Source organism: Miscanthus floridulus, chromosome 14 (genome assembly GCF_019320115.1).
Source record: "Miscanthus floridulus cultivar M001 chromosome 14, ASM1932011v1, whole genome shotgun sequence".
NCBI classification, from domain to species: Eukaryota; Viridiplantae; Streptophyta; class Magnoliopsida; order Poales; family Poaceae; genus Miscanthus; species Miscanthus floridulus.
Window position 1 is genome coordinate 13,593,112 of NC_089593.1, and position 14,976 is coordinate 13,608,087.

General features: G+C 44.5%; 1 pseudogene; it reads right to left on the bottom strand.

Annotated features, from left to right (window-relative positions):
* Positions 1-3,143: 3,143 nt before the first annotated feature.
* Positions 3,144-4,527, bottom strand: LOC136505626 (RING-H2 finger protein ATL74-like; annotated as a pseudogene).
* Between the last annotated feature and the right edge of the window lie 10,449 nt (positions 4,528-14,976).

Below are 14,976 nucleotides of genomic sequence, written 5' to 3' on the forward strand. Positions count from 1 at the left end.
TTTCTTCCGCGGACGTTCGCCCTCAACATCACCAGGGTCATCTCGCCTGATCTTATACCGCGACGCATGGCATACCGGGCATGCATCCAATTTCTCGTACTCTTTGCCACGGTACAGGATGCAGTCATTAGGACATGCATGTATCTTCTCGATTTCTAGCCCCATAGGACAGACAATTTGTTTTGCTTCATAGGTAGTGGCGGGCAATTCATTGTCCTTCGGAAGCATTTTCTTTTGGATTTTTAGTAACTCTCCAAATCCCTTGTCAGATACACCATTCTTTGCCTTCCATTGCAGCAATTCTAGTGTGGTTCCCAACTTTTTCTGCCCTGCATCACAAGTTGGGTACAATAATTTCTTGTGATCTTCTAGCATCCCCTCAAACTTGATCTTCTCTTTTTCACTTTCATATTCTCTTTGTGCGTCACGAATGACCTGAGAAAGATCATCAGCCGGCTCATCTTCTGCGGCTACCTCTTCTTCAGCTTCTCCCATTGCAGTATCATTGAAGCACGCACCATCGGGAATAATATTATTGTCGTCCCATTGTTCTTCTTCACCTTCTTCTATTACAACACCGGTTTCTCCGTGCTTCGTCCAACAAATATAGTTTGGCATGAAACCCGACTTGAACAAGTGTGAATGAAGAGTCCTTGAGCAAGGATATTCCACCGTATTCTTACATATGGCACATGGGCAGCACATGAAACCGTCGTGTTTGTTTGCCTCGGCCGCACGTAACAAAGAATGCACGCCGTCAATGAACTCTTGGGAGCGGTGATCAGCATTATACATCCAATGCCGGCTCATCTGCATTACATGACATAAATACCATATTAAAACCTAGATCATAATTAATTATTTATACAACATGCGTGCCACCACAAAAGATACAAATTTATGAAAGCATCGCTACAATGTAGACAATCCCAACTACCACTAAAAGAACTAAAGCTAAAATACATTTCAGGAGCACAAGGATTTCGCGACCAATCTCAACTAAAACAGACAGATCCCCCGATTGTGCAACATCTTTGGGCTTCTTCGGCTGAATCACTGCCTCATTAGCCGCCGTATCTGCCTGTTGTGCAAGATATTTTTGCACGAGTTCAACATACTCTTCCTCCCAGTAGAAGCCTGAACATCGTCCACTGCCATCCCACTGAAATTAAAACAAAAAATTAGAACTTTAATGACAACCATCATGAAAATAGGTATAAACTAACCATAATCATTAAATACGATAAAATAACTCACATTGCGATCTGGACACTTGTAGAAGTACGAATTTTCTATAATTTTCTAACTATTTTCTAAGTTTATATTTATATATACTTTAACCTTCTTTCATGTAAATATGCAAGCTTGAAGTGATTTTGAGCTCAAATTGCTTACAAATGAAAAAAACCACAATAAAGAACCATATATATATAGTGAACAAAATGACATAAGACAATGGTGAAAAATGAGAGTATGAGATTGGTAACCTTTATAACTGAAGAATTGACGGAGGAATCGAAGAAATCGACGGAGGAATCGAAGAATGGATGGAGGAACAATGGAGGGAGGGAGGAAGCAAGAACACTAGTGCAATGAGCTTCAAAATGTGCTGAGCTCGAGCTCGGGGAGGAAGAAGGAGACGGCCGATATATAAAGGGGGGGACATTTAGTCCCGGTTGGTGGCTCCAACCGGTACTAAAGGTAACTTTCTAACCCCGGGTGCAGCCACGGCCCGAGAGTAGACCTTTACTCCTGGTTGGAGCCACCAACCGGGAGTAAAAGTATACCTTTAGTCCCGGTTGGTGGCTCCAACCGGGACTAAAGGTCCCTGCCACCTCTGTCTGGCGCAGTAGCCATTGGGCAGGGACCTTTAGTCCCGGCTGAAGCCACCAACCGGGACTAAAGGTATTTTTAGTCCTGGGCGCAAAAAATTCCGGGACTAGAACCTATTTTGACCGAGGATCAAATGTCTGTTCTCTACTAGTGGCCAAGGGCTGAATGGTAACGGGCGTGGCAGATTGGGCAGGATGGGGCGCGGGCGCCGGAGCTGTCATCCCGTCGATTTCTCCCATTCAAAATACACTTGTTATCTCAGGAGAGAGAGGATATTCTGAGAGCACTCTTATTACAAAGTTAGGATGGTAACTAGTGTTAACTGTCATGCCTGCATCGCTCTATCTGGACAATGCAAGTGGACGACCTATCAGACCACTCGTGTAAACCACATGTCAAAATCCTTATTGTGCTAGCAAGCTAGCTATTTGACGTATGGATATCGTAATATAGCATTTAATTTCCATTATACCTTGGCAAAGGTTATTGTTGAGGTAGTTGTGGTCTGAGGAGAGAGTAGTGGACTTTTTCTACGATTTTATCACCTTGGGCCTTTTTGTTGGCTTGTGTTAATGGGTGTGCTTTCTTAAAAACTTTCAAGTTTTGCGTGAGAAGTGAAAAGTGGAACCATCTGAGAATGAAGGAAGAGCATCAACTGGAAGAGCCAAGACCTCCACACTTGGTTTTTTTCTCTTTCTTTTCCTTTCTTCTTCCTACTAAATAGTATGTATAGAAGGGAATAAGCATGCATAGAAGGGAAAATTCGGGTGAAAATCTTGTCTCCCACACAGCTCAGGTTTAATAACTGTCAATATATGCTAGAATTTACACTCAGACTTGTAGAGCTATGGTGATTATTTTGGTGTAGTTTTTTTTAGCACAGTTGGTGTAAGTAAAATTCGGATATGAGGAAGGAATATTTTATCTGATTTTTACAACACGATCGTGGAACTCCTCTAAACACCTGAATTTTTCTTATAATAACATGCTCATGAAAATCGGGTGTAGGGTGGACCTTTTCCCGGGGCATGATATAACTTAGAATTTCTTGCCAACTTAGATAATTTCAATTTGTAACTAGTTGGGTCTAGGGAGAGGTGGACATCTTTACTAAATTAAACAAAAACAGAATCTAGATTACTGGTCCATGCTCATCCTGGCAAGAGAAGGGCTATCAATTAATGTGGAATTCTGCGCCAAGGATTGGCCGGGAAAAAAAATCTGCAAAAGTCAAGGAAACAAACAAATAACAAATCGAAGTGACAAAGACGTTGGCACATTGCACCAGCTCCTTGCTCTTTCACAAAAAATGTCAATCCTATATCTTACATATGTAATAAGACCTGAAAAAACATATCAAAACATTTTAGGAAGGAAAAGCTCCAAACTACTCCCTCCAAGTTTGGTATATGTCCAGATAACCCCCTTAAAACTAACATTTGGTTCAATTTACACCCTCCAACTATTTTAGTTGGTCTAGTTTACCCCTTAACTGGATGATTTGTTATTTTTGCACATCATAAGTTATGTTAAAAATATATCTTAATTTTCTCCACTATTTTGATAGCTTAGGAAATTTAGTAATAAATTAACACTATATACGATGTCATAGAAAATATAATGATGAAAAATTCATAATGTATCTTTCTAACACAAAATGTGATTTCCTCTATCACTCACAAAATTTAAAATTAAAACACAATTTGTACATAAAGAAACAAAAATGAAAAATCTTTTCAAGGTGTAAATTGGACCAATTGAAATAGTTGGAGGGAGTAAATTGAACTAAAAATGTTAGTTCAGGGGTTATCTAGACATAGACCAAATTTGAGAGGAGTAATTTGGACCTTTTCCTTTTAGAACAAAGTGAAGTGTTTTGTACTTTAGCCCCTACGAAAATACAAGAAACTGCAAACCATAAACGACCCTTTGCGCGCGCCGCGCGGCACTATGTCTCTTCCCCTTCCACCGTTGTTGCCTCGCCGTCGCCGTTGCCAGTTTGAAGGCCCTGCTGGATCCGGAGCGAGTTCCGGCAAGTCGGGCAAGACGGGTGCGTGGCCAGCCACAAATCGATGCACTGCACGTGGAATCCGTGGTGGCACCTCGGGAGCACGCGCACCCTCTCGCCGTCGTCGAACTCGCCAAGGCAGATGGCACAGTCGGTCGCCGACGCGCCGGGCTTTGCCTCGTACACCACCACGGGTATCCTCCTCAGCTCCCTCTTCTTCAGCCCGGTACCAGTGGCTGCACCGGCAGCCGTAGCGGTGGCGGCAGGTGCAGGTGGAGCCACGGTGAGGGTGGTGCGGCCGAAGTCGAGCACGAGGCAGTAATGGATGAGGGAGTTGAGGCCCAGGGCGCAGACGAGGACGCAGAGCAGCGCGGCGAGGATGATGACCATGTCGGAGTCGAACCCAGCGTCGCTCCCTGCTCCGGCCGCGGCCGGCTGCAGCTGGGCCTCGCCGACCATTCCCGCCGCAGCCGCTGGCGTGACGAGCAGCGGCGCCGCCGATGATGCGTCGGCGCCGACGGTGGCGCGGCTGTCGTTCAGCACGCGCATGGCGAAGATGGCGCGCGCCCGCCTCTGTGTGATGCACACGTGGTGGTCTCGCTAGGACTCGCTCTGCACCTGGGGTTTTGCACGGATCATATTGGATCGTATTTGTGAGGAGGAACAGGAGCGGAGGGTGTTTTCATTCTTTTTTTGTTTGTCTGTTTTTCATGGCAATCGACTGAAACACGTTACGATGCAGGCGTCTGTCTGCTTTTGCAGCAGGGTCCATCTATGCGTGTCACGTCGTTTTTTTTTTTTTGCCTTGCATCGCATCATTACCGGAAACAGTAACTTTGCCGTGTGCCACACACACTCGGCAAAGACAAAAAAACACTCGACAAAAAGCACACGGCATGTACAGTATCGGCAAACAGCTATTTGCCGAGTGTTTTTTATCGCGCACATGGCAAATAGTTTGCCGAGTGTCAAATTTGACACTCAGCAAAAAAAAAAAGTGATTTGCCTAGTGTTTTTCCAAAATACACTTGGCAAAGGATTATTGTTTGCCGAGTGTTTTTTGTAATTGCACTCGGCAAACCTATTTTTCAAAAAAAAAAATCTCAGCATACCATTATTGTTTGCCGAGTGTTTTTGGGAATTACACTCAGCAAACATATTTTCCAAAGAAAAAAATAATTTTTTTTTCTCAGCAAACCATTATTGTTTACCGAGTGTTTTTGGGAATTACACTCAGCAAAACTATTTTCCAAAGAAAAAAAATAAATTTTTTCTCAGCATATCTGTGCACCTGCTTCACAACTCAAGAAAAAATTTAATCTTATCCAAACTTGAAAAGAAATATCTTACAAGCTGCCTAAAAAAATAGCTTTTCTGCAAGCTAGTCCAAAATCAATGGTAACAAGGCCACTGAAATGATATACATGTTGTACTGAGTTTTAGGCTGGGTAGCTAATTTTGCCAACATAATGAATGCTAATGATCTAGGGTATAATTGTAGTGAGCATAATCATAAAAATAGAAATACAAGCAACAGGACAAAAATGGTATCAGTCACTAAAACATTGCAAAAAAAAGAAGCAAATCTTATAACACTATGATATATACTCTACTGAATACAGGGTATACACCTATTGCTATTGTAAGCTAGCATTGGCCCAATTAAAGTGACAACCATTGATTAAAGAATAAGTATGTGCTGATAAAGTCTCAATCAATGGAATTTCAAAACGTAAATTCCGAGCAAATAAACAAATTTACATAAGAATGTGGCATATACAAGCTAAACATGTATTTGAGAAGTTCCAAAGCAAACTGAGAAGGCCATTATCAATCACCATGCTTTGGCTGTTTCATCATGAAAGCTTCCAAGTAATTTGGCCCAGTATGTAAAAAAGGTGAATTGAGATTCAGTCTACTGAGTACGGTAAGATTCAAAAGGAGATAAAACATTGGAAAGAGATATTTACCTTTGCGCTAGCAATATGGGCTTGTTATACTTCTGTTATAGTGAGAGACAAAATTAGCAACTCATAGTTAAATAGTGGGCTTTGAGAATAATGGCATCACAGATGGACTAAAAGAAAAAAATATTATATTTAAGCTCCTGAATGTCTATAAACTATCTATTTGCTTCTTAGCAACGAAAAGTTTTAATTGTAAGGCTTGGAGCAGACACCATCCAGGCATCCACATAGTTGCACAGAAGTAAACAAAGTTTAGTTTTTATTTGTCGAATTCCAGTGTTCTGCAACTCTATAGGAGGGTAAATAGATGACCTAAAACAATATGGACTAAGACAAAAATATAAGTAGTAGAACTGACAATAAGTCAATCCATGTAGCAAGATACAAAGCTAACGAGAGATCACTAAACCGTAGACCCAATTGACATGGGTGATAAAATAAATATCAAAGTTAGTAGGCATAATACATGTACACACTTGTGATTACATCAGATCCGAATACAAATAGCTAAATAGCTCAAGTTAGGGTTCCGGTGCTCAATTTGGCACAGCAGGAAGGGAAGAGAAGGAGCGGACATACCTGGTGTGGTGGGTTCCCGTCACCGGCAACGGGCCCGAAGAAGACATGGGAAGCTTGGCCTAGGGCGGCGGCGGTACCTGACAGACGGGCACAGTGTCCTACCTCTCTTCGCCCGCTGGCAGCAACCACGCTGAGGCCAACATGGTCCCCTTCCGTGTGGAGGAGGGAGGCGTCGACAGCCGAATTTGGAGGAGGGAGAGGATTTGGACGAAATTATAAACCCTAATAAAAATGCCCAAATTCCAAATCTATCGAACTCTAAACCTAAGACTACGATAAAGAATCTCACCGGCGGCCATAGGCCTGGCCGTCGCCGCCGTGCGCGTCAGGACAGCTGACCGTCGCCGTGCGATCTCGAGCCGTCTCCCGGCCACGCGCACTTGAGGTCGCGTGCATAAGCGCCATCGTTACGCATAGCCGCGCACAGGGCTGCACCACAGCCACCCATGCCTCCGCCTCCATCCATGCCACCACCTCCACCACCACCCATGCCGCGGCGCTGGATCCGGAGGGAGGAGGGAGGGAGGGAGGCGGCGGGGCCAGATCCGGAGGGAAGGGGCGGCCGGATCCGGGTAAATCACTATGCCAAAACAGATTTGTAGCGACGGTTTTAGATGGTTTGTAGGGGCGGTTTGGACAGCCGCCCCTACCAAACCGTCTCTACAAATCATGTATTTATAGGGGCGGTTCCCAGACCGCCCCTACAAATCAATTTGTAGAGGTGGCTAGTGTTATCAGCTGCCCCTACAAATCGATTTGTAGGGACGGCTACAGTACCAACCGCCCCTACAGTACATTTTTTCGCCAAAAAAAATTTAAATTTACAATTCAAATTCGACCAGAACATATATATATATATATAATTCAAATCTGACCAGAACATATATACTACTCATGGATATATAGACAGATAGATTAGTCACATAAATCCATTACATACAGAGATGTCTTGTTTGCATCAATGTAAATACATATAAGATGTACAAAACATTTAGCACCCATTTAGTACTAGCTAAAGCTCTCAACATCCACACCACTAAGAACTACCCAAAGGTTAGTACCAACCTAATTAAGTGTATGCACAGGCAAACACTTTAAAAGATGAACAACCAACATGCTACACAACCATTCAGTCTTGAAATGAGACCAGCACCAGCACCTCAACATGTGGCTTGATTCTGATAGTTCCTGTTTTCCAATGCAACTCTACTTCTACCATGGAGTCTCTCATCTGCAGATGATCAAGTCACCCTGCTGCATGTGAATAAGTTGAATAGCAAAACAAAATGACAAAATGAAAGGACTGGGAAGTACAAATCCTGCGGTTGAAGTTCCATTTGACCAATACTAGACGATATCTATTTTAGTTATCCACATGTGAACTTCATTTTCTTTTATTCATCACACTGGTGGGTACCCCAGCAATATTTAAGTAATAGACCTGACATGGAAGCACCAGCACATACACAGTAGGCTCATCACACAGATCTAGCATGTCACATTGATCAAGAGAAGTATTACTAGATGCTGTGAACTCATGCTGGTTGATAGTTTAGAGGACCAAATCATCAGTAAAACATAGATGGTGTGAAGACAGCTTGGCGTTGCAATACAATAACATTATAAAATACTGAAGAAGAAAGGAACCTCTGAACAATTGGTTTGATCATGTGGGTCGCTGGCAGTCAAGACTCAAGCAGTAGTAACACAAAAGGCAGGAGATGAAATGACCTGCAATAGTTCAGTAGAAAAATGAATGACCGGTAGTGATGCGACCCTTGCTAATCAGATAACACATGGCGTTGACGATTTATACAGCCACACAACTGATATCCATGGGCAATGCGAAAGAGGCAAGTAGAATATATACATATGTTATTTCTTTATATGACTAAGAAAGCATATAGGAATAAAAATTGGTAATTTTAAGTTGTTGGTTCGCATGATAAAAGAGCAATACCAAATTCAACCCAACTACATAACTAACACAACACAGGCATGGCATCAGTCATATAGTCATTGTGTGTGATCTGTTTCTCAAAACTTTTTCTCTCCTATGCTCCATTTGGCAAAATACATGGGCGACAAATGGGATTGCAAAAGACACAGGCAGAGTTCTTGTTCTAAGGGGACAAAGTGATCATACCAGTACAAATACTGAAGAGTGGCTTGAAGGTGAAGGAGAATTTTGCAGAGCAGATCCCAAGCTTCAAACTATATGTCATGGAGACAGAGCTGACCTTTCTGATATCTATCCATTCACAATAAATAAAATCATTGAGTAAGATACTGATAATTCACACTTCCCTATTGTATATAGTTCCAGGGATTTGCTATGCCAATTTGGACAAAAAATATACAGTCTGACACTTCTTTAGGAAAACAACTTTTCAAAGACATGGCTGAGCTCATAGAAAGAAGAAACGATGCTACTTGAGTTCTATATATGTCCTGAAGGTAGTCAACATGAGATCAGCTCATCAAATGTGTATCAACCTGACACACCATCTAATATTACCGCCATCCCAGACCTGGTGAACCATTTGCAAGCTGCAGATAAAACAGAAAAAATATGTTCATACTGCTATGTGTTTGTTACTTTTATCTACCTGAATTCATACTACTATGTGTTTATTACATCTATGTAACTGAATTCCATCTCATACACAGTAGGCTCATCACATATATCTCATACACAAATGATTATCTCAAGTACATTAAAAAATAAGAACTCACTTTCTAGTTGGTGGATTTTATCATCTCCAAATATGGCATATTCTGTTGCAAAGAAAGGAAAACAGCACACTGGGCATCAGAATCTATAATACTAAAAATCATTAGCAAGGTGAAATGAGTAGGCAATCATTAACAAGGTTTTTATTGCTCCTCAGATCTCGACGGAACCTCCTCGGATCTCCCCGCGTGGATGAATGATCTGCTAGTTCCAGCCAGAGAGAGAGGGTCACCGCGATGCTAGAGGCTGGTAAGAGGAGAGGTCAAAGGTGTACCTCTCACCGTCGATGGCTTAGGGTTGTGCCAGATCTGAGTGAGAGCGGCGCGGCCGCCCCACGAGCGCTGCCGATCTACATCTCCCCGAGCGCCGCCGTCGCATCGTCCTCCTCCTCCTGCCACCTAACTTCGGTAGCCCCTGCACGCCACCATGGAGCGTCGGACGGCCGCGAGCAGTAGCTCCAGCACCGCCACCTGCCGCCGCCGCTCCTCCTTCGTGCCACCTCCGCCGGCGCCTTGCACCTAAGGTCCGGCGTCGCCCGTGTCCGTTGCACGTACGCTCGGGTCGCCGCTGCACCGTGGGAGCCGCCACGGCCATGCATTTCATTTCTCTCTCTCTCTCCCTGGATGCCAATGGCTGCTGGGTGTAAGGAGGAGAGGAGAGGGAGTGAAGAGAGTGGGGGCATTAGGGTTTGGCTGGATTTTATATGAGTTCATTTTCAGTCGGTCAGATCTCAGCCATCCATCTTAGATCAATGGCTGACATCGCTTGGCCATTAGGGTTTCTCTGTTTGGGCCATGCTGGGCTTCGAGTAGCCACACGGGCCTTAGTAGGGGCGGCTATGCATTTGTAGGGGCGGCTCGTATTATCAGCCGCCCCTACAAATAGAAACACCTGGGCCAGCTGGTGAGTGAGTCGTCCCTACAAATCAGACCCATTTGTAGAGGTGGCTCGTATCACCAGCCGCCCCTGCTGTTCCATTTGTAGGGGTGGCTGATCTCTGGGCTCCCTAGCATGCCACTGTAGGGGTGGCTCCATCACGAGCCGCCCCTACAAAAAATTTATCCCGTTGCTACAAACCGTTTTTCACGTAGTGAATCCAGGAGGGAGGGAGGCGGCGGGGCCGGATCCGGAGGGGAGGGGCCAGCTCCGGGGAAGAGGGGGAAGGGAGGGGCCGGCCGCCGGCGGGAGGAGGGGAGTGGGCTGGCCGCACGCGGGAGAGGATGGGAGGTGGGAGTGAGCTGGGAGGGAGGGGAGGGGGTGTGTGCGTCGTGAGGGAGGGGAGGGGCGGGTGGGAGATTTTAGGGGTGGGTCATTTTTTTTTCTTTACTGAGTGTTTTTTTGGGACACTCAGCAAACCTCTCTGTTTGCCGAGTGTTTTTGTTGTGACACTCGGTAAACCCCCTATTTACCGAGTGTTTTTGTTTGACACTCAACAAACCTCCTATTTTTTATATTATTTATTTATTTTTCTCTTTTCATGGGAGGGGAAAAATAGCAAGCTCAGAAAGTTTGAGCTCAATCTAATGTATAGAAAAAGTTTCAAGGTCAAACAATGATTGAACCGTCACTTTGCCTTCAAACCTGTTCCGTTCTCTCTCAATACCACAATTCTTCCTTAGAGATGCTTTGGTTTCTAAGCAATGTACGTTACAACTTTTCCGAAATCTTCTCAATTTTTTACCATAGCCTCTACGTATCATATCACGATACAATGGCAAGTCCTATGTTTTTCAGACTTCGTTTGGATTTTTTATAATTAAAAAACCAATAAGCTACATGTCGATGGTCGAGTGTTGGCACCTAGATGTTTCAAATTTCTTTTCATTTCTTCGGTAAGGCCAAAAAATAGACTTGACAAAATGAATATGATTTTTCTACCCATTTTATTCTATTATTTCATGCACTTATAGATCAAATTTGACGTAAATCAATTAAATTCCTAGAATGCATTTAATGAATTAAAACTAGCAAATAGATCCAAAAAATGCTAAATTTTAACATGGATTATGCTATATTGTTTGTTGAGTACAAAAAAAAATTTCAAGGTCAAATGAGAAAAAATAAATAAATTGTTTGTCGAGTGTTGCCCAACGGACACTCGGCAAAAGGGCAATGGAGGGACACGTGGCGCGATGTTTGCCGAGTGCCGTAATTTGCCGAGTGTTTTTCCCATATTTGCCGAGTGCCAGAGTTTGCCGGGTGTTTTTTAGTAGAATTGCGAGTGTCAGAATGTTTGCCGAGTGTTTTTTAGTAAGGCAAGTTTGCTGAGTGTCAGAATCTTTGCCGAATGTTTTTAGTTTGGCACTCGGCAAAGAGATGATTTGCTGAGTGTCCGATAAAATACACTCGGCAAAGAATCTGACACTCGGTAAATCCTTCGATTCCGGTAGTGCATGCAGCTGCGAAAGTTTCATCGAAAGCGTATGGAGAGTGGAGCTGCATCGCGCTCTCTCGTATTAGGAGGAGCTTTGTGCCTTCCGTGTAAGCAACGCTAAGGAAGCGTGGTCGGCAGTCACACCACTGGCTACTGTCGTTGGTTGTACTACTTGCCCAACAAAAGGCTATTGGATCGATCGTTCGTGCTACTGAAAGAGAGGGCACCTCTTCCCCAAAACACCCAACAAAACATGGAAGCAGTTGCAAACACTTTCCTAGCTACTCATACAATTCCTCCATCTTTCTCTCTTAATCTTTTGATGCACTTCCAGCAATCTATATCTCTATCTCTTATAAAGCTAATCCCCACTACAAGTCTATCTCAACATGCAAGACATCCACGTCATCCTCTACTAACTATCCACATCATCTCCCACTAATCACCATGTCATTCCACTAATTTCTAACCTATTAATTGCAAGCTATGCACATACATCATGTCCGCTTAATTTCATTCCAAATTCTTTGCAATTCCCACGGCAACGAGCAGGGCATCTTCTAGATATTATATATATGCAGGTATAGATGGCTAGATATATATGGGCTGGGCCTAACAGATGGCACGGCACGACCTGATTCAGCATGGCCTGATGGCTATTGTTGTGCTTAATTGGGCTGCTACCTCGGCCCATAGTGCCAGCACGAGCATAGCCCGTTTTATTTTGCAGATCATTCCATCAAATAGAAGTCCTAGATATATAAGAATCACTCTCTATCCTAGTCTCCTATCTTTCTTTGTTTCTTCCCCTTTCCATTCCCCCAGCCGACACCATCCAGGAAACATGCAGCTCGCATGGCGGCCATCTCACGCGGCAACCAGCCCTTGAGGCTAGCTCACACATCGGCCCTGGCAGCGGACCGGTGGCCTAGCTCGCTCGCTTAGAGGTGGCGACGCGGCATTCCCGTCAGCTTCGTCAAAAGTGGCGGCTGACCTCTTCGATCTCCTCTCTTCATCCATTCTCTGATTTGTGATTGTATCCGATTGATTTGTGACATGCACATGAATTTCATGATGGATCTGTGAATATGTAAAAGATTTTGTAGTCTTATGTCTTTTATTGATTCTATCTGACATGTTTTGATTTAACGGGTCAGCACGATCCATTGGGCTTAATGGGCTAACACAGCACGCTTAATCGCACCTAATGTCGTGCTACGGCCCGTGTTGAGTTCGTCGGGTGGCATGACACCTGCACGGCTCATTAAGTCATCCATGCCTATCGGGCTCATGCCTAAATGGGCTAGGGCCATGTTGAGCCGTGTTGCCCATTTGGCCATCTATATGCATGCATGCATGATGCGCTGCCTTATATTCCCTCATAGTTTAACATCATGTTTGCCTCTTGTGCCTAATGGTGTTTCTATCCTATGCACTAGAGTTTTGCAACCTAGTTTCAATCCTACACTAGCATGACAATTATAATAATGTAAAGGCATGAATAAAATTACACAAATGTAAATGCTTAACATAAAGAGAGGGATAGGCATGGCGATGTTTTCCTGAGGTCTAGGAGAGTCAGCACTCCCCACTAGTCCTCGTGGAGCACCCATGCAAGGGTATAGCTCCCCTGTGATCCATGCAAGGATCAAGTGCTCTCTACACGCTGATTCTTTGTCACTTTGACATGGTGAATCACCCACAATCAACCGCTCACAACATCACTTGGGCCTCCCACAATCACCAAGCTTCCAATCACCACCAAGGTGTCTACACTACTGGAAAGCCCAAATTTCCTGACGATTTCAATTTTTTTATGGTTATTGAGAAAACCGTCAGGGCAAATGTATTTTTTTATGGTTTTCGTAAAACACACATGGAAAATGTGTAACCATCAGGGAAAAATCTTATTAACATGTGAGTTTAAGAAACCGTCAGGATAATTAATTACCCTGGCGGTTTGTGTATTTTCCCTCACGGTTCTTAAAATTACTCACAGGGAAATTATCTTGGGCGCGAAAACGTTACATTAAAAGAAAAAAGCCCGCCGGAACTTTCCTACCATCCCTCTAAAGATTGAGAGGCGGGCTTTTGGCCCGCCAAAATTTTTCCTCCTGCCTGCATGTCAAGAGGCCCATTCAGGTTGGGGAAAAAAAGAAAAAAAAGCCAAACCCTATCCCTTTAGCTGCCGCACCCGGACAGACCCACCCCAGGCGCCGCATTTTTGTCGCGGGTTGCGACTCCTCCCCATGCCGCCGCTCTCCCACGCCATGCCCTCCCCATGCCGCTCCCTCCGAACACTGCTGCTCCTCCGCGCCCTCCCCACGCCGCTCCTCTGTGCCCTCCCCCACGCCGCTCCCTCCCAACGCCACCGCTCCTCTGTGCCCTCCCCCACACCGCTCCTCTGTGTCCTCCCCGACGCCGCCATATCCGCCCCTCCTCGACTCCACGCCACCGCAGCTCCCATATGGTTCCTCCACCCCACGCCGACGGATAGGATGCCGCCCCGGACATTGGATAGGACTCCGTGGCTCCCCTGGACACCACTCGGATCCTCTTCAGTGTCGGCCCCTTATTTTTGAGAGTCCTAGGTGCATCTGTGCTTGCGCCAGGATCACGCACAAGTACGCACAAAATCAATAGAATTGGTACATCGCTAAAAAGAAAGGTTCTGAGCTTTATTAATATCTAATAAGAGTCTTACAACCGTAGCATGAATGGCGTAGTTGTAGGCTTACAGAGCTAGTGGAAAACTATTGCCGCGGGGCAGCACTTATTCATGGTGGTTTCTAATACGATGGTACTCTACAGCGTAGCGATAACCTTTTCCACAGGCAAGCTCGAGCGTAGCCAAAACCCTAGCTTCGATGGTATTCACGAAATGCTTCCACAAAATGTTGCCATGTGATAGCGTCCGGTTCACTAGCAACATCTTGATAGTTTTCCAACCATTCACCAGCTGCTCCTACTAGTTGATGGGTAGCTAAGTTGACCTTCTCTTCATCAGTGGCTCTTACTGCATTTAACTTTTTGGTAATGGCGCGCAACCAATCATCTACTGCAAGTGGGCCTTCTTTTGCACTACCTAAAGTCAGCGGGTGAAGTCTCATAAAAGATGCCATTTTGCCTTGTCCATTTCCATTGTCTAGTCTTCTTGCAAGATTTTCCAATAGTCATGTCTGTCTATCCATTATTTCTGCCAAGGTGGGTGGAGGTGGTAGTGGTTCTTCTCCTTGCACTGAATAATTTCCAATAGTCTGCTCTACTTCATCTTCGCCTTCTTCTTGTACTTCTTCTATAACTGGTATATTATTTTCCTGAGGTTACCCATGCCTCTGATCATGATGGCCGTGATTGCCTCTAGTTTGCCTGCCACTAGGTGGTGCAGCTTGTTCCTCTATTTCTGGAACCTGCCTTTCGGTGGCCCTTCTGCGGTGTTCATGAATCCTATCGAATCTTCTTTCCATCTATTGCTGTGGAA